The sequence below is a fragment of the Rhipicephalus microplus genome, chromosome 6 (genome assembly GCF_043290135.1).
Source record: "Rhipicephalus microplus isolate Deutch F79 chromosome 6, USDA_Rmic, whole genome shotgun sequence".
NCBI lineage: Eukaryota > Metazoa > Arthropoda > Arachnida > Ixodida > Ixodidae > Rhipicephalus > Rhipicephalus microplus.
This window is the reverse complement of record NC_134705.1, coordinates 177830269-177856317: the sequence shown is the minus strand read 5'-3', so window position 1 is coordinate 177856317 and position 26049 is coordinate 177830269. Positions and strand designations below refer to the sequence as shown.

Below are 26049 nucleotides of genomic sequence, written 5' to 3'. Positions count from 1 at the left end.
ACTATCATGGCAACATTTTTTTTTTTAGGTGGGGGGGGGGGATCATACTTTACGCGTGTGCATGCATTTGTAAGTGTGCGCGTATATATACACAAGTAAAATCAGAGAATTTCGAAGAGGGGGCGGAGGAAGGTTCGACCTCGCACCCCCACCCCCTCCCCCCTGGCTGCGCCTCCTCTGCTACACGTCCAATAAAGTTATGTATATAGTGAACGCCGGAATATCTCCGGAAAGCGCACGATATCGGAAAGCGCACGATATCGCCGGAAAACGCAGCCCACGTTGTTGTGGCTTGGCGGCGGCTGCCGTCCTCGCAAAACGAGCTACGCGCGGTCCGAGAGGAGCGCGCGACCGGCTGTGACGCCACATTCAAAAACACTTCTAGCCGCAGGGGTGGGAAGAGAGATAGAAGGGGGAGGGAAAGACAGTGTCGAGACAATTTTTCCCCGTTCCCCGCCGCCACCAGCCGCTGTGCCGTCACCTGGTGGGGCACAACGCGACAGGGTGTAAGGACACCCCTACAGCACGGGCATCAACACTTTTAGCGCGCGCGCGCTCGCACACACACACACACACACACACACACACACACACACACACACACACACACACACACACACACACACACACACACACACACACACACACACACACACACACACACACACACACACACACACACACACTCTCACACACACACACACACACACACACACACACACACACACACACACACACACACACACACACACACAAAACAAAAAAACCAGTAACCACGGACAACTTCGCACATACCGTAAACCCACATGCTTACATACTGAACCCCGGAGCCTTTTCTGTACACATACTCAGCGCCCGCGGCTGCCGCCCGGCGTCAGAGCCGAAAACAATAGGCTTCCCTGATTAATAAACAGCGCGTCGGAGCCCGCGAGTACGCGCTGCACAACGCCGGATCAGTTCTTTTTTTTTTTTTCTTTAGGGCAGCGGTTAGGAGGCAGTTGGAGGCGGCGTTCAGCTCCGGGCGGCTGGCGCAGCCTCGTGTACGAAGGCACCGTCCAGCTCCTCTAGCTAGGCGAGGACAGGTGATTAATAGTGGCCGCAGTGCCCGCCGGCTTTGCGCCCTCGCCGCCCGTTGTATATGGACTCCGAGCACGCGAACCTGACTTTCTGTACCGCGAGTCGAGAAGTGCGGCGGCACGCACCACCGTACAGTACGGCTCGCACCGCGGTTGAAGCCAATACGAGTGGATGCCGCTTGTCGTCACCGAAAACCTTCCGGGAAACACGTTAAAAGCGCGCCAGTGCGACCGTCTTGAACGTTGCTTTCGAATTGGGATGTTATACTCTATCGTGCATCTGCGGCCTTAATAACTACGCAAAAAACAATAACTGATAGATAGATAGATAGATAGATAGATAGATAGATAGATAGATAGATAGATAGATAGATAGATAGATAGATAGATAGATAGATAGATAGATTGTCACGGACGGCCATTTTTGGCGACACCGCGTCACGGCAATTAACGGGCGCCGTACTCCCCCACTGACCGTGAGAACGGCGAGCGCATGAAAGGGAGCCGAGAAGTGCAGAATGGGGTGCTCTTCTTAGAACGTCGCCGCCGACGGTCGACCCTTTTGTAACTGCGGCGGCGTCTGCAAGGTCGTAGAAGGCCGCGGTATACCCCGAACAAGGATTAGACTACGAGACGCACCGGCTGAGAGCCAAACGATTGACCGTTTCCACGGGGAAAAGCGTGGGAAATGCTCTGGTGGCCAAGCCGTATGACAACAACCCGACAGGTTGTCACTCTCGCTAGTTGAGGGCCCTCTCCCAATTGAAAAGGGGTGGGGTCAAAATATTTTTGGGGCGGAGTTTTCATCAATTAAACGCACATGATTGGACCCATGTAGAGGTCTCTTGTCCCCAAGGAAGAGAGCGAGGAGACACGAGGGGGATTTAAGCGCAGGATTTTGCCCTGCTAGGCAGACTAGTCGCTGACCAACATGGTGTAGAAACAGATCAAGAAGCATCTCTTCTAGAAGTTGTTAGTGAGGCTCTGTATCGGCTGGCCACCTAAACTTAGCCGTTCGTCTAGTTGTGACGCGATATTAACGTCTGCAACGTAGACATCAGGACTTCGCCTCGAGTTAGCTCAACCTGCTCGAAGTCACCTGCAAGCACTAGCCTCCCGGAGCCACCAGCGTTGCAACACCGCCGACGTCGCAGTCATGCCAGAACTCTCTTCGACTTCTCGCATCCGATCGTCGGGGACGCAACGCGGCCGGTCATCACACGTATGCCTTCACCCGTTCATATCTTCGAACTTTCTACTCCGTAGTTCTATTGTTGTTAGTTTGTGTAGCCTGTAATAGTTCTCTCTCGTAAACTGGTTTATTGTTTTGGTTTTATATATTTTTAGTTGTATCAAGTGTTGATGTATTTTGTTAGTTGTATTGAAGTGTTGTATTAGATCCCGTGTGCTGCAATATCACTAGAGTAAAGTTGTTTTGTTTTCTCACGTCTCTGATCTCTTCACTGTCTCTGCTTGCATACGGAACGAACCAACCTGCTGTCATTCCCGGTCGCTGACTTCGCGCTGGCGACGCTAGAGTGGCAGCTTGTAAGATTAGATAGATAGATAGATAGATAGATAGATAAGATAGATAGATAGATAAGATAGATAAGATAGACAGACAGACAGATAGATAGATAGATAGATAGACAGATAGACAGACAGACAGACAGACAGACAGACAGACAGACAGATAGATAGATAGATAGATAGATAGATAGATAGATAGATAGATAGATAGACAGACAGACAGACAGATAGATAGATAGATAGATAGATAGATAGATAGATAGATAGATAGATAGATAGATAGATAGATAGATAGATAGATAGACAGATAGATAGATAGATAGATAGATAGATAGATGCACATACATACACACACCCCTGGGCACAGAATTAGTGAATGTTGTGCAAGTTCGGGCACCGATTCACGTTGCTGAAACGCAGGGAAGTCGTACCACAAGCGGACACGCGCGTAAGAAGCTGCGTAGAACAAGCAGACAAGCTGGGAGAGTTACTGTTAAATATTGATAAGGCTTTGCTAAAAATGGGCACACACATTTGTGTTGTCCTCCGCTTTTATCATGCGCTTGTACGCGCAAGTTCCGGCAACTTTAAAAGATCATCATCGTCGTCGTCAGTCTGACTACACCCGCTGCAGGACAATGGCCTCTCCCATGTTCCACCAGTAAACTAGGTAATGTGCTTGCGGACTTCCAATAAACTAGGTCCTGTGCTTGCTGCTGCCAATTTATACCCGCCGACTTCCTCATCTCACCTGCTTACCAAACTTTTTGTCTCCCCCTCACCCACTTGCCTTCTGTGGTAATCCAGTCAATTACCCTTAGTGACCAGCAGCTATCCTGCCTACGTGCTACGTGCCCGACCCACGTCTACTTGTTTTTTTTTTTTTTGGTTTCAACTATGATATACTTGACCCCGGTTTGTTTCCTGACCCACTCTGCTCCCTTCTTGTCTCATATAAGGTTACAGCTATCATATTCCTTTCCATCGCTCAACGCGTCATCCCCAATTTAAGCATTGCAATTCATTATTGTTGAATTAGACAAGGAGAGCAGAAAGATAAGTCTTAAAATTATTCTGCAGAAAACGAAAGTAATGTACGATAACCTCGGAAGGGAACCGCGCTTCGATGTAGGTAGCAGGGCACTTGGAAGTTTTAAAAGAGTACGCCTACCTAAGACAGGTAGTAACCGCGGAGCCGAAGCACGCGATTGAAGTAACTAGAAGAATAAGAACGGGGTGGCGCACATACGGCAAGCACTCTCAAATCATGACAGGTAGATTGCCGCTATCCCTCAAGAAGAAGGTACATAACAGCTGCATCTTTCCGGTATTAACCTACGGAGCAGAAACCTGGAGGCTTACAAAGAAGGTTCAACTTTAAAAGATATACGGTTACAAATATCGCGCGCATGTGTGTGTGTGTGTGTTTAGATAGATAGATAGATAGATAGATAGATAGATAGATAGATAGATAGATAGATAGATAGATAGATAGATAGATAGATAGAGAGAGAGAGAGAGAGAGAGCGCTGCAGTCTGCTCGTCGCCCATTTTTTTTTAATGGTTAAGCCGTAACAACACGTATATGCGTTACAGCGCGCGGCGCTTGGCGCCCTCTCCCTACAGAGGGAGGGGGCGCAACTAAGCGTAACTACTACCGATTGTGCCCCCGAGATCTCCTACGACAGCGCAGCTCTGGCTGACCGTCTCGCCCAATGCAATCTGCTGATGCCGCGAAGCTCTCGCTGAGTGGTGCACCATCCTCGGACTCCTGCGACCGTGTCCATCTTTCTCTATCTTCTCCTTACTCCTGTATGTGAGTGTCCTCATCTCTATCCCTATCTCTTTTTATCCTTATCACTTTTAATCCTTCTTTAACCCCATTCCTCGTGAGCCCCTGCTGAGGTGTCGCACTCAGATGCAGACAGTTACGGGGCTCACTTGTATCTTCTTTTCTCTCTTTGAGGAATCACTTACGAAAAGCTGCGCACTTCCTCTCTCCCGTAGGAAGGCGATGCCTAGTCTACCCGCCAAGCACTGACGCGTTGTAACACGTACGTGTGCTTGGATGGCTTTAGCGAGATTGCTGAAGAAAGGAAAGCGCGACGGCGGACCTCGTTCAGTAATTTTTGTTTGTTTGTTTTCGACGGACCCAAACGACACCGAGACGCGCTAACGGAACGTTGTCGCGCGCCCGGCACAGGAACCGCACGCTTCATTTTCGAGGGCAGCGCCAGCTGCCCAAGAAAATGAGCGGCGCGCTTCACAAACAGCAGCAACATCAGCAGCAGCTATGGCGTGCCCAGGACAGTGGCGGCAGCAGCAGCAGTGGGCCCCCGGGGTGGAGAACCCGGTGTTGCGACCACACCCACCGGGGAGAGATGAGGCGCCACTGCGGGGCTCGTTAAGGAGCTTCATTAGCGCAGCCGCCGAAGGGGCATCAACGTCACTACTGCTGCTGCCGACGCGCGTACTCACTCTATAGCCACGCAATGAAAAGTTGGACCACCGTATGTATGCTATACGCACACGCTATTCGCCGTACACAGCGACGCTTCTTGCTCGTCTCATGAGCATTCCCCCATCCCCTCATCTCTCTCTCTCTCTCTCTCTCTCTCTCTCTCTCTCTCTCTCTCTCTCTCTCTCTCTCTCTTTCTCCCTGATTTCTTTGTCATGCATCACCCGTAGTAAGACTGGCATTCATACACACCAACCCTCGTTACCCATCTCATGAACATCCCCCCTCCCCCATTATTTTTTTGTATTTGTAGTATCTCGCCTGCTGTAAGACACTCATACACACCAACCACTCTTATCCGTCTCACGAACATTCGCTTTCTTTTTCTGTTCTTTGTAGTCTCTGGCCCGTCTGTTGTGAGACTGCCAACCATAAAGCGCGCCCGTGCACCACTTCCTTTCCGTCCACCACGATGCGGGCACACGGTAAGATAGCAGCAGACACCGATTACGAGCGTACAACCCCGGAGCAAGCGAACGGCGTATCAGTGTGCTCTAATGTAGACACCGTATTGCGTAATGCACGGCTCGCGAAAACGGCACATTTCCAGGCCACCTAGTAGACTGCGACTGCCAGTCCGAGCTGCGTCAGATGGAGTGCGTGGCGCTTTTGCCAAAGGCAGAGCATGAGCATGCTGCCCCAAGCTACGCAGCTGCATTCGTTGGTTGGTTGGGGCCTAGAAAGATGGCTGAACCCACTTATGGGGGATTTCCTACAAGGCAAGCATCAGTAGAAATAGCGAAAAAAAAAGGGAATATGCGAAAAGGGTAACTTATAGCTAAACGAAACTGTTAGTGGTAGTTTGGGGTCTCAGGGGCCTCAGGTAACACGACTTCATTTCTCTTTCTCTTCCTCCCCCCTCTCTATCTATCTATCTATCTATCTATCTATCTATCTATCTATCTATCTATCTATCTATCTATCTATCTATCTATCTATCTATCTATCTATCTATCTATCTATCTATCTATCTATCTATCTATCTATCTATCTATCTATCTATCTATCTATCTGCCTATCTATCTATCTATCTGCCTATCTATCTATCTATCTATCTATCTATCTATCTATCTATCTATCTATCTATCTATCTATCTATCTATCTATCTATCTATCTATCTATCTATCTATCTATCTATCGTTTCAGTTAGACCAGCGAAATAGACACCAGAGAACGCAAGACGCGATGCAGCTCTCCTACAGCATTCCGGGGCTCGAAGGTCAGAAATTTCCCGTAATACCCCAAGCCATCGGACTGCGCAGGTGGTGAACGCATAGTATGACATTGAGCTCGACATAGGGGGCAGACGGTTCGCAATAGTTACTGACACTGTGCAACAACCTTGTTGTCCGTGGCATGAGTTTACGAAGCGATAGCTCTGTGCTCCATCGCAACAACAACAACAACAACAACAACAACAACAACAACAACAACTACTACTACTACTACTACTACTACTACTACACCCACACCAACAACATCAACAACAACTACTATTACTACTAAAGATACAAAAAAAGTAAGGCAGCTTTGCACTATAGTGGTGCCTAGCGTCGGATGGACGCTTGGCACCACTATAGTGCAAAGCTGCCTATAGTGGTGCCAAGCATGGTGGAATTGTGGCGCCAGACAGCCTTCTTTGTTGCTCTTCGGTTTTCTCTTTCATTTCTGCCCTCTTTCTTCCTTTTTTTCTCTTTTCCAGTTCTTTTTGAGTTTTCTTCATTCATGTTTATTAACTTCCACTTCCATTTCTATATTTCTTGTCTTTCTCTCTGTCTCTCTCTCTTTCTTCCTATTTATCGCTTGCTTCTCCTTTCTTTCAATTGTCATTCGCGGTTCTGCCTGCGTTACGCCAATCGACAACAGCATACGACAGCCTTAAGAGCTACTAAAGTACTACGCACTTAGAAAGCTTCAGACATAACCAAATGGAGTCACTTTTCTTTCTCCGTACGCGCGACGGAGGCACCCTCCGGCATAAATCCACGAGAATTGCGAGAACGCGGCGAGAAATCCGACGCCTTTCTGACTCTCTCGCCGAGCCAAGCCGAATCCTCCGATTTCGGAGAAACCGATCTCCGAAATTACGCCCCCCCAACTGTCCCTACACTCAGGAACGAAGGTCGATCGACCGTTCGCGGGACCCCATGTAGAATGCGTATAAGTCAATCGCATAGTCATTTCACAAAATCGCAGATTTACGTATAGACGGGAAAAGAGCAAAATACGCTGAAACCGCTTCATCGCTTCGAACGAGCCAGTCGTATACACGAGCAAGCGGGTACGTACTGGCGGCGCAACAGAAGCTCATTACAAGCCGTTTTCTCGCGCGCTCAAAGGCGCTCCCGCCAGCGTAAATGTAGCAGCAGCAGTAGCAGCAGCAATATCGTACACACACACACTGCACGGAGCGCTGCTGTTGGCGCGGTCAAATGGTGCTCTTCCTTCAAATCAGGGAAAAAGGCGAGCCGCGCCGGCAGACACGGGCGTCGGACCGTAAGGAGAAACCAGCGAGCGCACGCCTGGAAAGAGGAAAAAAAAAAAAAGAAAAAAAAATCGGAAGCAGGAAACACCGGGAGAGGCGCACGACAGCGAGCAACAGTGCCGACGCCGCTACGTAGCTAGGCTACAGAGAGACGACCCCCCCACGGGTGACGTAATGATCGTTAGCTCGTTCGTTAATCATCGTTAGGCCTAATTTGGCGCCCCCTCACTCACTGTTTCCTTCCCCCTTTTTACTCCCTCTCTCTGTAGAAGCCGATGAGGCCGTGCTCATTCAATACGAAACGCTGCTGCAGGTCTGAAAACGGCGGCTCCTCGCTCAATGTGCCGCTAGGTGCCGCTAACTGCTGCGCGCAGTCGGCGCGGGCGACACGAGCGAGCCATCACGGAAATCTTCGAGCCGCCCGCTCTCGTTTGGATCGAGAAAAGACGAGAGAGAGAGAGAGAGAAAAAAAACAGTTATTTTTAGAGAAAACATTTGTTTTTCAGAGAAAACATTTATTTTTTAGAGAAAACATTCATTTTTAGAGAAAACATTCATTTTTAGAGAAAACATTCATTGGAGAGAGAGAGAGAAATATTTTAATGGGAAGCTGGAGAGGTTTGCCTGGTTTTTTCACACCTGACAGGCTACTCCAGTTGCCGGGTGATGACAATGATATATACAATGATAAACACACAACACATACAGTTACATACACACATAACAGTCACATAACACAAAGTCTCTCACACCCACTGCCCTATTTACAACGTTTCGTTCAAGCCTGTGGCCGTAAGAACGACCTTTTGTAGAGTCTAACGCACTGGAGGCGTTCTGCCATGGGCCTAGAATGGTTTTTTTTTAACTCCAAATTCCTGTTCTGTGTCATGCCACTGTGTTTAAGCCCATCTTCAGAGACTGTCTCTCTGATGCGTATTCCATACACTCACAGAGCACATGTTTGGTGTCTTCAACGACGTTACATTGGGCACAAAATGCTCAGTCGGACAGTCCAATTTTCGTTCTTCAAGTATTTCGTATATGCTACGTTTAATCGGATGCGGTGTAAACAGGTTTCTTCTTGCCTGTTGAGATCTCGCGGCATCCTGAAGTCACACGATGGATCAATCTTGCACAGAGGACCATACTGTTGGCAACAGGGTCTGTCCAGAGGGATCGCTGGAGGCGCCAGGCGTGTGCCGACGCTAGCGTTGCTGCATCTTGCCTCGAGAAAGGTATCTCGACGATAGAAAAGACGAGAATAGAGGCGTTTACGTGTCTGTAGGAATGGTGCGCTGGCCGAATTCGCAGCACAGACACCGCCAATTTCGGCTTTGTAGAATGTTTCCGTTAACCAGAATTTTCATCGCTCGCATAAGGAGCGTCCATCTTTATATAGCAGGCGGCTGCGGGTCAGGTGGAACGAACCGTGGCCTGCGAGATGGGCGTCCGCCATCAAGGATGCCATGAACGAACTATGGAGTTTCCCCATGAGTAAACTACAGAGGGAGTGCTGGCAATCTTTTCAGGCGAAAGACTATCATCTTTCGACGACATTTTTAGTCAAATATGCACATACGGGGCCAATTTTTTTCACGAAAATTTTCTGTATATACATTTCTTCGCACTATAGCTGTGTCTCTCTTATTAAGTTTTCATTCCTGCCACAATTTTTTCCCTTTGCATCTTTGTCAATGGAACTGTATTTTACTTTGTTTACCATTTTAATTTTATAATGGCAATGTTCCGATTTGCAAATTTATTGTATAACTAAAACCCCGTATGTAATACCCCGAATGGGCCTTTTAGGGTATATATGAATAAAAAAAGTGTTGATGTTGATTGATGAGTGTCCATGCGAGCTGCAACGCATGGCGCTTCGGTCAGCACTGGAGTGCACACATTTGTCTTACTTTTTCTTCTTTCAGCTCCGTTTAAGTGCGTGTGACATGGAGCCGGTTTGTCGCGAGACGAAGTTCAGCAAACGTTCAGCAGTTCCATTTCACCTTAACATATTCAAGTGAAATCGGCTCACGAAGTTCACAAAAATCCATTATATTATTCGAGGAAAAAAAACCTAAAGCACACGAACAAAGCCAAAAGTGCATTCCAAGTGTCAACACGAAGATTAGGGAAAACCGTGTACTACCCATCATTATTACGGTGCCTGAACGATCGCAACGCCAAAGTTATACCTAATAAATATTGTAGTACACTCTAAGTAACGGACGACGACAAAAAACCTCACCCGTTCGCATATTACTAACATTGCGGCAGCGCAACTTGCAGTCCCTGACGGTAGATATAGCGCGAGAACCGAACGACGACAAAGGGACAACAAGGAGACGAACGCGACAAAGGGACAACAAAGAGACATTGTGGCCCCTTTGTCGTCGTTCTGTTCTCGCGCTACATCTACAGTCATGCCATACCAACTAGTCCAAACCTCCACACTTCTAAGTTGCAGTCCCTGTGACGCGCTGTAGAGTCACGTGACATCGGTAAAGAGGGACATCACGGTCGACTATACTTTACTAGTTCGAGCAGCAGCAGCGCGAAACTGGAGAAGCAGCGCAAATGCCAGGTACATCTTTGTATTTCGTTGAAATCGCGCGGCAGTGGTGCGACGCGTTACGTCACGCGACACTTCTGCTCGGGTCACATGACTCCCGAACGTGACAGCGACCGAAAGTTCCGCTATTCCGAAAGTTGCGAAGAGACATGGCCACCGTGTTGGTACGATGGTTACCATGCTCGGCAGCTCAAACCAGAGACTGCGCGTTTCGACGGAGGGGAAACGCTAAGTGGCCCGCGTACTTGAATTTAAGCCCTTAAAAGCCCGTACTAGGATTGTCGTGTACACACAGTGCCGCGCCCTCTGTATCCACAGGAAGAAGGCGGGGCGCCGAGTATATGCGCTGTATGCGCACGGTTTGGGCTTTCGACGCACGTTAAGGCCTGACCGCACGTATCCGTCGCAGCGCGTCAGCGCGAGGCTGCGCCCTCTCCCGGCGCTGCGCCCTCTCCCTATAGAGAGAGTGGGCGCATGGCTACGCGAAGCTGCGTGATATCTCTTTCTCTCTCTCCATGTGGGAGAGGGCTCGACCCCGCATCAAAAAGGCACGTGCCGACGCGCTGCGACGGATACGTGCGGTCAGGCCTTTCAGAACACCAGATGGTCGATTTTTTTTTTTTTTTTGAGCCCTTCATCGTGGCGTGCCTCACAATCGAATCGTGGTTTCGGCCCGTAAAACTCCAGATACTGTTATTACTATCAGGCGATAGAAACACGCCGCTGCGGCACGGGTCTTCCAGCGTATACTTCCACTGCAGCGGCGATTAATTCAGATACCTAGCTGCGCACGCGAGCTTCCCTAGGCACCCGTTTCGTTATTCCAGCTGCTCCCTCGGCCTTTTAAGCTCTCCTATCAACGAACGCGCGCGAAATTGGAGGGGGCGGCTTGATTTGTGGCCCCAAATGCACCACGGAGCTCGTTCCACCAGAGAATCTCGCTCTCCACGGGGAGACGAGCCAAGTGTCGTGTTTCCCCTCGGTGCGCGAGATCTGTGCAGCGGTGCCGATGTCGCAGGCTGCAGTGTCGACCGGACTGTCTCCCGTATTCGGACTCTGTCGCCGATTGTGCGGCTTATGGAAACATCGCGGGCAGAACACAGAGACACATCACTCAAGTTAGCGGTACCTGTTAACCCGCACGTCGGTTTCTTACGAGACTGCCAGCAAATGGGTTAAAAGCATGCATTGGAAGTGCGCTAGCATTACCGCGTACATAACTTGACCAACAAGCTATTCTTATGTGTCCCCTGTTCATCGTATTGCACTCTGAGCAAAGGCGTGCCTTCCTCCCCCCCACCCCTTTTTTTTGCTCGAAGAGAAAAGCGAGGCGACGGTGCCCCCTCCCCCTTTCCCCGCCTAACACACACTTCAATTAATTTCAATACATAAGTCATAATTACTGCGCCCCAATTATTGTCCACTTTGATTTGCTTCGACCAATTGGAATGTTCGATTCATTTAATTTTTTATGCATCCACCAAATATTATGTCTGAAAAGCAAGCCTTCATCACCATAATAAAAATCAGAGAGAGAGAGAGAGAGAAAAAACTTCAGCTTGCAAGGCCTACGAAGGAAAGACTTGTCGCGGTTCCGCGTTGTGCAGCTCGAGCGGTGAATTATCAGCTAGCCACCGCCTATCGACATCAACAGAAAAGAACGAGGACACATTCGTGTCGCACATAGGCGGCGCGCTAGTCGCTTTTCCCGAACGAACGCTGCAGTTCACTACCATCTCTCTCTCTTTCTCTGTTTTTATTTTTGCTCGGTCAACGCTACAGAAACTAACAGTGCCACACGGGGAGCTTCGACCGCAATCCAGTCCGATACCGATCAGGTGCTGCAACACAGCTTTACATTTAATCGCGATCAGGCCCCATCATGATCAAGACGATCTTGATATGCCTCCAACATCGCTATTTAACAGACACGCGCCTTTTAACAGACATGCGGATTAGTTCGGACCACGGAAGGAAGGAAGGAAAATAGAGGGAAAAGAAAGGCAAGGAGGTTAACCAGCCTATAGGCAGCCGGTTTGCTACCCTGCGCATGGGAGAGGGATGGGGAGATTAAAGAGAGCGGAGAGGGAAGATAGAAACAGCACATTCGGCAGCACACGCGCGCACACTCAGTCATAGTCCAGTCTTGTCTTTGGCGGTGTGTGACATTGCTGTTACAGTCGCTTGTTCAAGTCGGTGTCGCGTAGGAATTTCAACAGAGCCTTCGTCGCCTTCTGTTGCAAGGTCTTCTCTCGGGCACTTGACAGAATAGTGTCCACAGACATTTGGCTGTTGTCGATGCGCGCAAAAGCAGACGCCAGTGACTGTCTCTAGATTTCATACAATGGACAGTCCCACAGGATGTGGTGTAGCGTCTCTTCGCAATGACAGGCATCGCAGAGAGCGTTGTCGGCCATTCCTATGACAAAGGAGTAAGATTTTGTAAATGCCACTCCTAGCCATAAGCGATGAAGAAGGGTGGCTTCTCTTCGGTCGAGTCCAGTGGGCATGCGGAGAGCCATCAAAGAGGACAAGTGGTGTTGATGATTCGTATCGATGCTTGGTGGGCACTATAGTGAAAACGTGATTTCACGCGCAAGTCGTCGAAGATTGCTGGCAGCATCAATCCTTGAAAGTGGTATGGCTTCTTCTCGTGTTCCTTCAAGGGCTGCCCGCGCGGACCACGGAGTTTCTCATAAATACACTGGAGGGAAACTCTGACACTAGTGCCTGTGGGAGCTGCAACGCACGGCGCTTCAGCGAGTATGGGAATGATGGTATAAAACACGAATTTGTCTAATCTTCGTAGTTCCAGCTCCGGCTGGCTTCTGGAGGCTTGGATTAGCTTTGTAGCGGAATTACAACGAGCAAAAGTTAAGCAGTTGCACTTTAACATCTTAACCTTTCAGGCTCACCGATGCTAATCTGCTCACGAAGTCCACAACAGCCTGTTCTTTTATTCGAAACGAAACCAAAACACAACAATAAACAAAGTCACAAGAGCGTCTGTTGGGCTCGAACTTCGTGCGTTCCCCGAATACCTTATGTTACCCACCCCGCGGCCGGCGACCCCTTGCTAACAAGGAAGCAGGGCCACCGGAATGCGGGACGATGACTGTTTGCTGGCCACAAAGGACGCGACAACTCCCGTGCCGCTGTAGGGCTCAATTATGGCACCTTACAGGAGACCAAGCCAGGCTGCAGGTGGCCGGTACACGTGGAAGGTACACGTACGCGTCCGCCGGACAATCAGAATCAGCGGAGGCGACGGCATTGGCGCAGGGGCCAATTGTATTGATGGCCTGTCATCCCGGCATCGCGGGAATTTACTCGGAGGCGCTTTTCCATGACCTGGCAACACCCGTCATCGACCATTCCGGGAACCGGTGTGAAAGAAACCCGAGCGACGGCGGAGAACCGATGAGTGGGCAAGAGGCGGTGGGTCTTCGAGGTTGTGGCGAGGAGAGACACATCTGTGCGTTTTGATTGGACTATAAGAGTGGTGCGTTTTGATTGGACTGTAAGAGTGGTTGAATGGGGAGACAGGGGATAAAACCAGGGGTGCAGGGACAGTGAAGAGAGAAGAGAAACGAATAAACGTCTCTATATCCAGATGATGTCGGAGCGGTCATTTCCTCAAGGTGCCAGCAGATGAAAAGTTCTCGTCTTCGGCTTCCTTAGCGGCAGCAGCAAATGTCGCTCAACAAGCGAGAGACGAGTGGAAAGAACCAAAAGGAACGCAACTGCGTCTGAAGCCCGCAAGCACGATGACTACGGTCAAATTTGTGTGCTACCCATCATTCCTACGGTGGCTCAACGATCGCAGCGCCAGAGTATCCTCTAGTTAACCTTAGAAAACTCTATGGTTTGCATGACAACGCAGCAGCTACCACTCTTGATCGCGATGAAGACATCCGATCCATATCGGCACCTTGGTATCGATCGAAAGGAACCGCGTGACTGACATCCATATAAAACTCGGGATCTCGCGATCAAGTTCACAATGCCCCAGCTTCAAAGCTCAGCCTTTCGCAACGAGGCGAGGTCCTAACGAGACCAGAGCACGTCCATGCGACCCGGAGCGGCGCTGCATGCATGGCCTATATGGTCACGTGATTTTCGCTATTGTTTCTATTTCTTGATCTCTGCGTTGCTGGCGCGTGAAGAGAGCAAAAGGGAAAAGAAATGACACCCGATATCCCGAAAAAAGATATTAATGACGCTGCCGCACATTTTTTTTTTTTGGCGCCGTCGCGTCAATTGCCTCGAGAGATCGCTTCGTTTACGTTCTTATATATATACACTCTTCGGTTATTTTTGTGGGTACGCATATATTTCTGTTTTTTTGCCATCATTTTTTTACTTTGTTTTTCTTAAACCCGGTATCCCTCGGTATAGATTGTCCCACGTTTCATACACGGAGACGGGTAATTGTCCACGACGGCGCGGAGGAAAAAAAAAGAAGGGACCAGAGGAGGGTGAGGATTATATAAATGGCTCAGATTGTGAAGTGAACCGAAATTTATGTGAAGCTTGAGACAAGAGGAAACCCTTGTGAAAAAAAAAAAGAAAATAAAAGCCGAGTACGAAACCGTCGGTGCCGAATTCGGTCCAACGGTCGTACGAGCCGTTGACATTTCGGCGCCTCGGATTGCGGGAATCTCGGAGGCGTTGGCCCGCAGCCGAGAAGGTGTCTCTCGGGTATCGATAGGGGGCGCGAGACGTCGAGTACGGCGCCGATTTATCGCGGAGAGCTGTGCGGATGCTGCGCCTCGCTTCTCCGTCGGTTTGATACGTTCTCAGTCTCCTTTTCACTTAGGTTGTGTGACCTATGGGAGGAACATTCTTGCGAGTTATTCATTTCGCTTATACACTGAAACGGAAGGACGTCTCATGCGTAGACACATTAGGCCGCTGAATTTAAGGCGCGGTGTCCTGTGTATATTAAAACCTCTGCTAAGATACACGTATCAGCGAAAGTGCGAACTCCGCGAATAATTGATTGATTGATATGTGGGGTTAAACGTCTCCGAAACACCATATGATTACGAGAGACGCCGTATAGTGGAGGGCCCCGGAAATTTCGACCACCCGTGGTTCTTTAACGTGCACCCAAATCTTGAGCACACGGGCCTACGGCATTTTCGCCTCCACCGAAAACAGTGCAGCCACCACAGCCGGGATTCGATCCCGCGACCGTAAATCATATTATAATATGTGGGGTTTAACGACGAATACACCGCAAAAACGCCGACTTTTCACCGCTGATCAATCAAAGCATACGACAGGAGAAAAGGCTAAGAAGAAAAAAAAAAAAGACTTAACCCGAACGTAATAAAAGGCCTCGATTTATGATCCAATGCACACTTCTTCGCTCTCATCATTAGGATTCACTTTGTGGATATGTGTAGATATTTTTTTCCTCGGTAAGTAATAACATGCCAACAAGCCCTCATTAACACACTTCATCTGCAAGTTAATCCGCGCGTCAGCGCAATATGTCTCTTAGCAGCGTCCCCACTTATAGCAGACATTCCCACAACTATATATTAAGGTATATACTCTTGCCGTGCCATCTATGTTCCGTTATGTATGGACGCACTCTCGCGTAAACGGACACTGTGTCATTGCAACACTCTCCGATCCCAACTCAGGTCAGAGCGCAATAGGCTGGCTGGCAGCGCCTGCAGCGGTCGGATGCGGCAATAAAACAGCGCCGCCTGCCGTCGCGGCGATACAGTTAATCACAAGAGACGCCGCCGCTGATCCCGCGGTTTCCCGCGAGATCCTACTGAACTCCTCAGTCGTAAGCCTGTGTGTGGTCCGCCGACAGCCACTTAAGGCAAAAAAGAAAATAAAATATAAAGAAACCGAAAGGAAACGACTAGCATAAGTCCACCGAGAGTTACTTTAGATAGATAGATAGATAGATAGATAGATAGATAGATAGATAGATAGATAGATAGACAGACAGATAGATAGATACAGAGATAGATAGATAGACAGACAGATAGACAGATAGATAGATAGATAGATAGATAGATAGATAGATAGATAGATAGATAGATAGATAGATACAGAGATAGATAGACAGACAGATAGATAGATAGATAGACAGCAAAGAAGACGGTAACAAGCAACTAAATACAAAAAAGGTTATCAAAAGAAGCAGAGAGCACAGGCCATCTTTTTCCTTAGCGCTGTTTCTCCCGTTGACGCTAAAGTACGCCGCAGCCGATTCCCGCCGCCGTCTCCGTGACGAATAGTCGGGCTAGCCACTAGACGACACCAATTTCCCCGGGACGTTCGAGACCGACCGCGGCGTGTGTCCCGAGCAATACATACCGCTGGGGCGGGGTCGGCGTTGGCCCGCGCACAAGCCGCACAACCCTGCAGAGTGAGCGCCGACGCAGGTCATTGACCTTGCAACCCGGCTGCTGCGTCGTGGGTTTGCTTGCTTGCTCGGGTCACGGACACGTGAACGAGTGGAGTTGCGCGTGCCTCTGCGAGCGCGGTTTGTTTACATTGATTTGATTGATTGATTGACTGATTGATATGTGGGGTTTAACGTCCCAAAACCGCCATATGATTACGAGAGACGCCGTAGTGGAGGGCTCCGGAAATTTCGACCACCTGCAGGGGTTCTTTAACGTGCACCCCAAATCTGAGCACGCGGGGCTACAACATTTCCGCCTCCATCGGAAATGCAGCCGCCGCAGCCCAGGGATTCGATCCCGCGACCGGCGGGTCAGCAGCCGAGTACCTTAGCCACTAGACCACCGCGGCGGGGCGCGGTTTGTTTTTTTAAATGCGCTGCGTGAAAAGACAGAAAGTTGATTGGGAGTCTTCGAATAAGGGGGCCCCCATAAAGTTTGGAAAGCGATTCGTGTGCGCCGACTTCGGGTCACGCAGGAGCATAAGAATGTTCGGAGAGAGTTTTGCGCTCTGCGTAGCCATGTGACAGCGCAAAAAGGTTAATTACGATGTGTAATAATTAAAATGTTTCATGAAAAAGTACCCTCGGTACGCGGATTTCTTTTTTCGTTTGCAAGTTGTCGTGCTCATAAATTCGCTTGTTTTAATCTCCGTCGATTCCGTGAGTTCACATTCTCGCCGTCACAAGCCAGGACAGTCAAACTTCTAACCTAAATCGACAACTCATCTTGAAAGCGCGGACAATTTTATGACCAGTGGTCACTGTATGCGTCAGGTGTGAGAAGTCGATAGTTTATTTCAGCCTTTATTTTAATTGACGTCGTCCACTGCTCAGATATCAGGCCACTTTGACACTGGTCCGACAAGGGGTTCGTGCCAACGTTACTAGAATATCTTTTCTAGAATATGTTACTATAGAGTGTATTCTAGTGGCGTTGGTCCGGGGCAGGTAAGTGTGATCGAGTGTTATGTGGTGGCTTGTACTTCAAGGGAAAAAAAAATTCAGGGAAAGGGTGGCGGGTACCACCCTTTGACTACACCGCTTGCCTGCTGCGCTGTTCTTACATTAGTGGTAATAGTAGTGATAAACTTTTATTTCAGCCACAAACTAATAGTCTAGCTTTTCGACCACCTAGTCGACGCTCGACTGTATATAAGCGGTCGAAACGTGTCGAGCACTGTCGACTAGTCAACGCTGTTTGGTGCCGATTTAGTCGAGCACTTCTTACATTAATTAACTTGCTACCAACTTGCTGGTCTCAATCCTTAGTGGAGACACAAGTGTGCTGGCAGTTGGTTTACCTCTTCGTGCCAATTAATCGACGGCTGGCTCTCGCCAGGTGGGCTTCGGTTATACCTGCACAGAGCGCGCACCCTGCTGGCTCTAGTCTCCTGGGCCACGTTGTACGTTATTCGATAACAGGGATGTGCAGCAACGACGAAAACGACACGGCGGCACATCTGGCGACGTTCCCGGGGTTGGCTCTTCGATTACACCGTATACCGGACAACGAGGCGTAAAAAAAAAAAAAGGGGGGGGGGGGGGGCTGCAGGAAATTGCGCACAGCACCAGGAGAGCAGAGAAGACCCGTGCTCTGTTGCAGTGTTGACACTAGAGAAACGATACAACGCAACGGAACATGGCGAATAAGCACGAAGGACGCAGAAAGAAAAAGAAAAGAAAAAAGCTGCTCGACTGTAAAAAAAAATCGGTTCAGGCGAAGCTTAATAATATCTGGGGTTTTGCGCCACTAAACCAGGACATAGTTACGAGGGGCACTGCAGTGGAGTGCTCCGCAAATTTCGACCATCTGACGTTCTATAACGTGAACTGACATTGCACAGTACAGGGGTCCCTAACATTTCGTCTCAATGGAAATGTATGAAGGCACCAAGTAGCTGTAAATGTAACTAAGGCACCAAACGAAGGCACCAAGAAGCTGTAAATGTAACAAATGCACCAAACGAATGCACCAAGAATCTGTAAATGTAATATAAAAAAAGAAAACGAAATAGAGAAAACATCGGCGCGGGGAGGGAGGGGGGGGGGGGGAAGACGACGAGACGCTAAACACAGAGTAAACATAATAGAGTAGAGACGGAGGAATCGTCTACACGCTCGCTCTCTTATTTTCCAACCGAGTACAAAAATAGGAATGAATTAATACAACAATAAAGAAAAAAAAGGCGATAAAAGAACACACGCGATAAGCGTAGTCAGAACAAGCGGAACGGGGTGGTGTGTACCTGTTTCGTTGTCTAGTCGGTGGAGACTGTCGTTGTTGCTAGAAAGCCCATGGGGGAGGAGGAGGATGGAGGGCAGAAACTATAGCCAACGAAACACCGAGGAGAGCGGCGCGAGGGACGGAATGATCACAGAGCACGCGAGATTAAGAACGTACCGCAAGTACTAAAGTTCCTTCTCTATTCTCCCGCATATGAAGTGTGGTCGTCCGTGTGCGTTATATAGGGGGCGCAGGTGACTTGTTATTTACAAAAAAAAGTGTGGAGGGGGAAGGGGATGACGCTTCCCCACTTTCAAGACCCTTTAAAACGCAACAGTGGCGCGGAGATCGTATACCTTTGGACATATAGCATGAGAGAACACAATGAGAACACTATATATACGCTACTCACCCCCCCCCCCCCCCCCATCATCGCCATTTACCTGGAAAGAAAAATGGAAAGAACACCAAAGAAAATTCAGCAACTTTTGCAATCGAGAAAATGGAGGCACGAAGCTTTGCGTCTGCGTAGCTAACGTATACGTATACGTTCTTTCTTTCTTTCTTGTACGTTCTTTTTCATTCCCTTTCTTTCCTTCCTTCTTCCTTTCTTTCCTTTCTTTGTTCCTTCTTTCTTTTTTCCCTTCCTTCTTCATTTCTTTCTTTTACGTTCTTTTCAATTCCTTCCTTCCTTCCTTCCTTCCTTCCTTCCTTCCTTCCTTCCTTCCTTCCTTCCTTCCTTCCTTATTTTATTCTTTCTTTCTTTCGCATTATGCAATTATCTCTCCCAATCGTTTCGTTCCTCCGTTCCGCTATTCCGCCGAGCGGTGGCGCATTGCTCAACGCTGTCAAGTAAAGGGTAGACGTCGAGTCGAGGAGCGTTTGTGAATACGGAGGCAAAACTCTCTTATTACTAAATTCACGCCTGGAATCGCACCTTAATTCACGCGCTTAGCAGCGCGACCAATTGCCTCGCTAAGCGCAACGATGACCGTCATTGGGTTTGCATCCAGACCACAATGAAATGCGGCGACGTAAACTGATTAGGTGCACCCGGATAAAAAATCGGGTTGGCGTACGAGAAACGGCCGATGACCGACAAGCCCACGATCGAGGGAGGCGTCAGTTATTCAACAAACGGACCACTACACACAAGTGCGGTCAGCGCGCCTCCGAATGCCGCATTTTTGTGTATAGTGTATACGCTCGCCGGCGGCCATGGCTATAGGGAGTTTCAGAATAGCGCGACACGAGTCCTTGCGGTGCGGTCACTGCCACTGCGCATGCGTCGTAACGCGAATCGCCGGTCGCGTTCGCGGCCCGCTGCGATTGTGCGTCACAGTTTGCAAGAGGGCAAACACTATTCTAAACACATATGGCGCCCGCTATGCCGGCGACCCCCGCGGCACCTGCAAACGTTATTCTAAACTCCCTCATAACGGCGAAGCTATTCGAAAAAATTGTTACGCCGAGTAGAGCGAGAGCCTTATCCTCTCATATAGTAGAGTGCCAAGTTTTTTTAAATCGTTGATCCCTTTTTTTTTCTTAACACACATTATTATCGTTCTAACGGTATGAGCAGCAGATTTGCGAAGCACGCTTCGCCTGCAGCATACGCAACGTATTGCGCACAGCGTACGCAATTTCCACGCACGCCCCAACTCCAAGAAGACTCTGAAGCGACGCAATGCGTATACGCCAACGACAACGTGCATGTCCTTATACATGTACAAAAGGGGCGAAAGGTTGGTTTCAGCGCGAGTTTCTCTGTCTCCGAAGTTCGGACATCCATGTCGTGCCTGTCCCCGACCGCTGTTTTAGATGCGAAGCAGCTCTTTGAATAACCCGTGTAACGCCGTCCCGTGCGTCCGTACGAACACCTCGCCGCAGGTGTTGGAGCGGTGCCAAGTAGGTCAAGTTGCAGCTACGTGTTGACGCCTCACCCACCGCAGCTGCCGAACTTTCCGACCACTAGCAACGCGCTTCTCTCTCTCCCTTCACCCTCTCCACCGCCCGCAACGCTCGACCGCACGTCGAGTGGAAACACTCTTTGTGCTCGTTTATCTGCGACGAATCTTACACGACCTGCCGCGTCGTTACCCTTCAAACAAATGCTTACTCGAGTGAACGCCACAGCGATCAAGTTTCGCTTCAAACCGCTTTTCTAGCACCCGAGTCGACGCCCGTTTTAATCGGATCAACGCCATGCGCACCACTGCTGTTTCATATCCCTTCAGGATTCCCTTCGAAGATGATCAATAATTTTTCTTTAACTCGGACCTCTCTGCGCTGAAAATCAACCTACATACAACCTTGTACCACATTGAAAGCAATTTAGCGCAGCTTTGGAATCCGAAGAAACACTCACACATTCGCACTCGCTTCCACTCAATAATCGCACACCACACACAGCGCTCATGTGGAGCGCTGTGCGTGGTTTGTTGTTTTGGAAGCGAGTGCCAATGTGTGAGTCTATCTGCGGATTCCAGAGTTGCGCTTATTCATTGAAACTATGACGAGTCACTAACAAGTTTTAATAAATCTTGTATCACTTATTGCTAACAACCTAGAAGCAACCTATGAAACCTGCATAATCTTGCTAGGGCATATAAACACTTAACTAGACGCAACGAAATTATTCTTCAAAATGCAGTTTCGTGCAGTTTGACGCTTCTATGTACGTCAAAGTTCTTCGTGCAGTTTCGAAGTTCAAGCCTTGCGCGGCTTTGTGAAACATTCGGTATTTCTTCTGTTTTTTTTTTTATGCAACGCCACCACCGGAATCCACGAACAATAACAAGCTTCTCTCGAAAAAGAACTGACGGTTATTCCGCCACGATTCGCCGCAAAATCGAGTAGCGTCGTCAAGAATTCGCATCATAAATGCAGGCTCGCTGGGAGACCTAGACGCTGCACCGAACTTTACGCATCTCGTACAACCCGAGCCCATGGAGTAAGGTTGACCCGAGCGTCGTATTAAGAACCTCCGCTGCAGGGTCGTCAACCCTGGAAGTTAAGTGACGACAACAAACATACCTGCTACTTTGTTTTTTTGTTTTTTTAAAGTTCGCGACGAGAAAAGCGAAACTATACGCAATAAAACAAGAGCGGAGGAGAAGAAGATGCGGGAAGAAGAAAAGCGGGAGTGAGCAGCTCTAAACGACGCAGCGCGCGGAATGACACGCAATTTCAAAACGAAAAAAACAAATACGCAGAGAACTGCGTGAAGGTAGTGGACAGATGAAAAATAAAAACAAAAATACCCCGGAAAAATAAGAAAGACACGAAATGACGGGGGCGGAGCGCATTTTCCCGAATCAAATGAACGTTTCATGGCAGAATTAAGCGACTGAAAGCGACCGTAAGACAGGACCACCTGCCAACGGCACACGCCAGTTCGTTCGTTCGCCCTCTCACTCACTTTCTGCGTCACGTGACTCGTGCGCACGCGAGTCCGTTTTGAGAGAGGGCGAGAGAGAGTTCGGGATTAAAGTATGACGCGGAATGAGAAGAGAGTGAGGAGGTAAAGGAGAAAGAAAGACGACCTGGCGTAGCTCGCGGCTCAAGTCCGGTCGCAGGTTCGAGAGGTAGAAAGAAATAGAAAGCGAAATAGAGTCATGATTCGTTTGGAGAGAGAGAGAGAGAGAGAGAGAGAGAGAGAGAGAGTAGGAGCTATTCGAGCCAACAAAGCCTCGCAGACCAGGCGCACAACACACGTCATGCATACGGGGCCTTTTCAAGACAGCGTGTACTTCATTCCGACACATTAAAAACACGCGCGCGTCTCTCTCACATGCCCAAACGGAGTGGACAGATGTTGAGAGAGGTAGAAGAAGAGTGCTTCTAGATAGATGAGCTCAGGAGGTAACGGTGTAGAAAGAGGGGGGGGGGGGCACCACGTTCAAGACGGAAACTGCCCCCACCGCTGCGAGCGAGCCGCCGGGGATATTCCGAACGTCGGTTCGACGAGGTAATAACGCGGCCCATATTTAATGCATACGAGCAAAGCGGAAGAAGGAGGGGGGGGGGGGAGAGAAATATAACCATTTTTTTTTCTTACAAGCTTTGACGATGTCAGCGTAAAGAAATCACCTCCTCCTCCTACATTCCGTGGTGGTCGTCCTTTGAACCAACGTTGCCCGCACCTGTGCTCGTTTATCCGTCCGCTCCACACGCTTTTCACAATTGGTCGGGGAATTGAGAATCGTATACAGTTCCGGAGGAAGTGGGCACCGAGATTATTTGGCGGGTTACCTATAGCGTCAGCGGCCGGAAATATCCGTATAATACTGATTTCACCAGCATCATTGCACCGAGCCGACCAATCACCGCGGCGTGGCCGTAATGACAATTATTATGCCATTGAATTCAACAAAATCGTTAGTATCGTCAGGGTAGCCCTTTGAACTGGGTGCACGTTTTGCACAAGTTGGAAACCGGTATTCGACTGTAACGCGAGGGTCTACCTCGCGCAGCAAAAATCTCAGGAAAGAAAAAAAAAATCTTGCGATAAATTCGAGTAAATGCAGTACGTTCAACCAAAGACAATTTTTACCCATATAATTTGTGAATATTTCTCTCCCATAAACGGACAAATAATACTTGAAGCTCCGTAACTATGGTGTCGAGATTAAGAAGCTCGCGGGGATTGCATAGCCGCGGCATGTACAGTACGGTTCACCGTTGAAGGGAACACTCGAATGAACGCAATCAATATTGCCGGCCCTCTAACAGAAAGTGACTAAGGAAACAATCTTCACGAACGTAACCAATCTGTGAAGAGGAGTCAGAACTCTCAGCAGCCAATAGTACCATCACAATCAAAGTCACTATGCTTCTGTAAGAAAAATATAAACATGCTACGCACGCAGATGTTCCCATTAACAGCGGACGCGTCTGCACATGAACGGGTTACTTGGAAAAAACCCGGTAGATGGTCTCTCTTTGTGCTGCAGTGGGCGCATTCTGAATGCTTCTTGTTGATGTGATTGATTACGTGGTCTTGGCATAGGTGTAATGCTACAGAGAAACATCGTCCCCACGCAGTAATCATCCTAGTGGTCTCTGGTGAGGCGTGCGAAAGTAAAATAAAATAAATAAATGGTAAATAAATAAATCAATAAAAGAATAAATAAAATATACAAGGTGTACAAGAATGAGTGGAGCTTACTGCATTTACCTGCGTCAAAGGTGCACGTGATATTGCACAGCTTACCACATTTACCTGCACAGTACATGGGCTGTTGACTTCCGCCTTTACTTGAACAATCTTAATTTCATTGAAAGCGAATTTAAATTAGACGTAGTGACAGGTAACGCTAACCACCGCCTCCGAGACCAACGGCTAATCTCGGAGGCCATGGGCTAACCGACTCTTTCGCACTGAACATTCTCTATCACCACTGCGCTGATTTCTTTCTTTCTTTCTTTCTTTCTTTCTTTCTTTCTTTCTTTCTTTCTTTCTTTCTTTCTTTCTTTCTTTCTTTCGGTGGAACCGGACAAAACTGTGACCACAATTACGCAAACACAGAGCACTTACTGGGGGAAGTAATTCTTAAAGGGGCCCTGAAACACTTTTTCAGGTAACCATGGAATGAACTCTCTGGAGGAGCTCATTGCCTCACAAATTAAACGGCGCAAAAATTTTTAAAATCCGTCCAGCGCGAGTGGACTTACAAAGATTCGTCGCGTGCTGCGACTACATTCTCTCTTCTCTCGTCCCGACGAAAACGCTGGAAGCTAAGCAAGGAGAAATGACAGACAAAAAAAAAAAAAAATAAAAACGTCACGCGCACCTGCTGACCTTGAAAACTTTTTTTTTTCTTCGAATGCGCGACTTTTTCAGTGTGATCGCACGCGCACGCGTGGACAAGTCGCGGCTTCCCGCGGCAATCTCTGTAACGACAGAGTGCGCTATGCTCAAACCATCCAATGGCTGATAGATGGGCTTACTATACGAGTGATTTTTGGGCTTGTTCCGTGAGTTGTCGAGAGAAGAGAAAGCAACGTTTAGCTGACTTCGATAATTTATTGTTAATTCCATACCGCGTGCTGAGCTATAATATTTGGCTCGCGTGTTGTCGGAAGCCTCTACTACCGATCGGCAGCACTTTCTGACCATGCTCAAAAAATGCTGCAGGGCCGCTTTGAATGAAAGAAAAGAAGATAAAAGTGAGCCCCGTAACTGTCGGCATCAGGGTGCGACACTTCAACAGTGGCTCACGAGGGATGGGGGGATAAGGGGGGATTGAAAGGGATATGGATAGAGATGAAAACACCCACATACAGAAGTAAAAAGATAAGATAGAGAGAGATGGGGACACGGTCGAAGAAGTCCGAGGACGGGGTATGCCACTCAGCGAGAGCTCCACCTTTTGAGCACCGCGTGACATACACTAGGTCCGTTCGATTCACCTGCACCGGTCGGAACCGGTTCACGGCTGTGCACGCGAAGTTCAGAAATTGTGCAGCGTGAGTTCAGCGGTGCAGGCACAGCACGACACCCGAAACAAATGACGATGTGCCGACAAGGTGTTGGCCTTATTTCTTTTCGGTTAATTTACACCATTGAGCAAACACTGACCTATGGCGAAACGCACATGCGGACAATTTATGAGGCGCAAACATCTTGGCAAAACACTTCGCATTTGTAGAGGTGGGTACGGCGCCTAAGCCACCTACGTCTAAGTGCTGCGTCGTCTGCTCAGCTGCACGCGCGCCTGTACCAAGCCGGCACCGTCAGCGAAAAAGGTACAGGAAAATCGTGAACCGGTGCTGCACCTTTCGAAACGAATGGCAGGGTTCAGCGGTCGCCAATGCTGCACCGCTGAAACGAATGGTAAGGTGCAGCACCTCGTGAACTGGTTCACGTGGTGCAAGCGAATCGAACGGACCTACTTTGAGGTATTTTCAGCAGCTCAGCAGCCGCCATTGGAAATGGACGGCCCAGGCTACGTTCTCCTCATAGCATGCTCCGGATGCCGTATACTGTGAAGCTGTCTAATAACTCGCGATTGGTCAAGACCACGCGCATGCGCGATATACGCTTCTGACGTATACACAAAGCGCGCACGCCGTTCCACGTGAACAATATATACATCGGTGGCTCAATTACGACGGAGGCCCGCGGTGGAAGCGACCGACGACGACTGAATGGAAGCAAGTCCACAGAAGGAATGAGTCACTTCGCGGGGCGGGTATACGGAAG

General features: G+C 48.8%; 1 protein-coding gene across 1 annotated transcript in view; it reads right to left on the bottom strand.

The window, feature by feature from the left end:
• LOC119168292 (E3 ubiquitin-protein ligase Trim9) overlaps positions 1-26049 on the bottom strand; it is a 279442-nt gene that overhangs the window by 57200 nt on the left and 196193 nt on the right. The window lies entirely within an intron of this gene.